We start from the raw sequence: 3736 nt of genomic DNA, 5'->3' as shown, positions 1-3736 counted from the left end.
GTATGAGTGTTCTGCTTGCATGTAGGTGACTGTACCCACATCATGCAGTACCCAAGGAAGACAGAAGAGGATATCAGATCCCCTAGAACTGGAGTTACAGATGGTTGCTCTCTGCCAAGTGGATGCTAGGAATCAAATCCAGGTCTTCTGCAAGAGAAGCCAATGCTCTTACCTGCTGAGCCATCTCTCCAGGCCCACAAGATGTCATTTAATTCAAATGTCCCTCTGTTTAATTCTTTGTCCAGTTGACTTGTCCATTGGAGACAGTGGGTATTGAAGTCACCTACTATTACTGAGTTGGGGTTACTCTGTGTTATATAGTCCTGTAGTGCTGTTTTTGTGAAATTGGGTACTCTAGAATTTGGTGTATATATGTTCATGATTATAATATTTTCTTGGTCAGTTGTTCCTTTGATTAGAATGAAGTAACCCTCATTGTCTCTTCTTATTAGTTTTAATTGAAGTCTATTTTGTCAGATATTAGAATTGCAACACCTGCTTGCTCCTTAGTGCCATTTTCTTGGAGTAGTTTTTCCATTCTTTCTCCCTAAGGTAGTGCCTATCCTTGAAGGTTAGATGAGTTTCTTGAAGATTAAACAAAATGGATTTTGTTTATTATTCCATTTCACTAGTCTGTGTCTTTTGACTGGGGAGTTGAAGCCATTGATATTTAGAGTTATTATTGGTTACTGCCATTTTAATTTGTTTGTGTTCTTGATCCTATTTTACTGTTTCCATAATTATACCTTCCTTTGTTTTCTTTTTGTAACCTCTTGGATATTGTCCAATACCAGTATTCCTTGGTATTGCTTTGAGTATTCTCTGTAAGACTGGTTTGGTGGGCATGAATTCTCTCAGCCTATTTGTGTCATGGAAAAATTCCTATTCCCCTTTGACTGTGATAGATATTTTGCTGGGTAAAGTATTCTGGGTTGGCATTCATGGTCATTTAGAACTTTGGGCCACACTCTTCTGGCTTTCATAGTTTGCCTTGAAAAGTCAGCTGTAATTCTGATGGATTTTCCTTTATATGCAATTTGTTGTTTTTCTCTAGCAGCTCTCAGTGCCCTCTCTTTGTTCTGTACACTTCGTTTTTTTACTGTAACATGCCATAGGGAGTTTCTGTTCTGGTCCTGTCTAATTGGTGTTCTCTGTACTTCCTGAATCTGTATAGGTGTGTCTGTCCTTAATGTATGGAAGTTTTCTTCTATAATCTGTTGAAGACCTAGTCAATACCATTAGCTTAAGATTCTTCTCCTTCCTGTATGCCTACAATGTGTAGATTTGATCTTTTCATGATGTCCCACATTTCCTGTATATTCCATTCCTGTGTGTTTTTAAAAAAAAATTTCAGTGTACTCCAGCACTTTATTTTTCTTTACATGACAATGTATTTCTGGGGCCTAATGTTCTCACTGAAGAGTAGAAAACTAAAATGTGTCATTTCTTAAAGAATTGAGAGTATAAAAAAACTTACATAAATTAAAAGGATGAATAAATTTACAGGTGTAAATGCAAACGTTCCCAACTCAAGGCAAGTAACAACCCATGGGTCAGGAGGGAAACACCAGATGGAAACTGGTGGCTCAGACTTTCCCATCCCGTTAGACGAGCAAGTGCTGCCTGGTTTAGGAACCCTTGCCAGTTTTGAGAAATCCTGGAACAATCAGCTTTGCTGTCAATACCCTGCACAGATCACTGCACTGTGCTCACAGATCTACAAGGCTGGGGATATCTCTTCCATGGGTGTGCTGGCCTCAGCCACCAGGTGACCAAACCACTTGGACTAAGGACTTAAATCAAGATATGCACAGGGTATCGAACATACACCAAAGGAACAGTTAACTTGAATACAGGGCCAGAAATCAGCAACAAGGTCTAAGATGTAGTGCTGATATCAGGTACAACCTTCAAGGACAAATTTCTTTTCAAAGGCTTATTCCAGTTTCATGAGGCTAGCATGAGGTGTACATTTGCCAGGGCAAATTGATACTTCAGAATCAGCTCATGCAGCAAATGCCTGGCTCCTGCTCAGTCCATTTAGAAGAATTTGGGGTAGATGATGGAGGGGCCTGACTTGTCATACTCCTGCTTCCTGATCCACATCTGCTGGAAGGTGGACCGTGAGGCCAGGATGAAGTCCAGACTGAGCACTTGCAATCATGGGGAGCAATGATCTTGATCTTCATCGTGCTGGGCCTTTGATCTCCTGCATCCTGTCAGCAATGCCTGGGTACGTGGTGGTGCCGCCAGACAGCACTGTGTTGGCATACAGGTCCTTGCGGATGTCCACATCACACTTCCTGATGGAGTTGAAGGTTGTCTCCTGGATGCCACTGGGCTCCATACCCAGGAAGGAGGGCTGGAAGAGTGCCTCTGGACACCAGAATTGCTCATTGCTGATGGTCATCACCTGTCAGCCAGGTAGCTCATAGCTCTTCTCCAAGGAGGAGGAGGACTACCAGCAGTGGCCATTCCTGCTCAAGGTCCAGGGCAACATAGCACAGCTTCTCCTTGATGTTGCACAATCTCCCGCTCTTTGCTGAAGATGGCTGGTACACAGGGTGAATTAGCAAGAGGTGGTAAGGTGTAATGGTTTTTATCAATTATAGAACAGGCTCCTCTAGACAGGTGTAAAGTACCGCCAAGTCCTTTGAGTTCTAAGCGGTGGCCGGTAGTTCTCTGGCGAGTAATTTTGTTTTTAATTACTTAAGTTTAGGGTTAAGCATAGTGGGGTATCTAATCCCAGTTTGTATGCTGTTAGCTCAGCGTTCGGGGATGGCTCGGTCAGCAGCACCCGGCGCTCCTCGGGGGCCACGCGCAGCTCCTTGTAGAAGTTGTGTTGTCAGGTCTCCATGTCGTCCCCATTGGGGACAATGCTGTGCTCGATGGGGTGCTTCAGGGTCAGGATGCCTAGCTTGCTTGGGGCCTCGTCGCCCACATCCGAATCCATGCCCACCATCACGCCTTGTGAGAGGAAAGGCCAAAGGCGCGCCCCTGGGATCCCCTCCGCTCCCCTCACCTGGTGGCGAGGGCGCCCCATGAAGGGGAACATGGCCCTGGGGACATCGTTGCCACCAAAGCCAGCTTTGCACATGCGGGAGCCGTTGTCGATGACCAGTGTCAGAGAGTTCTTCTTCCATTGGCCGCAGAGGACGTGGAACACAGAGCGGCAGGGGCAAGTGAGAGTGTGCTTTTAAATTTTTTATAGTCCTTGCTTGAGCAGTCCAGTTCTTCAGCGTTATCTTCCAGCCTTCTATTCTGGTTTCCATTTCACTCATTCTGCTTGTGAGGCTGTCTCCTGTTACTTCTAACGGACCTACTGAGCTTCTCAAGTCCATCTTCATTTGGCTTGGGTTTTCTTCAATATTTCTCTTTTGTGCATTCACTCCTGAACTGTTTGTGTTACGTCATTCAGCCGAATATTTGTATTTTCTTGAGCTTCTGTCACAAGCTTATGCCTATCCTCTTTGAGCTGTTTGTGTGTTTTTTAAGGTCTTTGATCATGTTCATGACTGTGCTTTTTTCTTCATCACAGGGTTCCTCAAGATGAGTCTCACTGCAGTGCAGTCTGTAGGACTGGTGGGGTTTGTGGGGGACATCTTCTCTTGGTTTTTCATATTATTTGTGTATTTGTGTTGCCATCTGGGCATATGGATGTCTTTCGTTGGTTGTGAACCTATAGGAAATTCTATTCTGCCTTTGTTTAGGTGCAGTTTGGTTCTGTTTCTATTAT

The 3736-nt window shown here is 44.2% G+C and overlaps 1 pseudogene; it reads right to left on the bottom strand.

Moving 5' to 3' along the window:
* Window positions 1–1895: 1895 nt before the first annotated feature.
* Window positions 1896–3133, bottom strand: LOC103730703 (annotated as a pseudogene).
* Window positions 3134–3736: the final 603 nt, after the last annotated feature.

Source organism: Nannospalax galili, unplaced genomic scaffold (genome assembly GCF_000622305.1).
Source record: "Nannospalax galili isolate Female #2095 unplaced genomic scaffold, S.galili_v1.0 scaffold52, whole genome shotgun sequence".
Classification (NCBI taxonomy): domain Eukaryota; kingdom Metazoa; phylum Chordata; class Mammalia; order Rodentia; family Spalacidae; genus Nannospalax; species Nannospalax galili.
The sequence above is the reverse complement of the archived record's forward strand: the minus strand, read 5'-3'. Positions and strand labels throughout refer to the sequence as shown.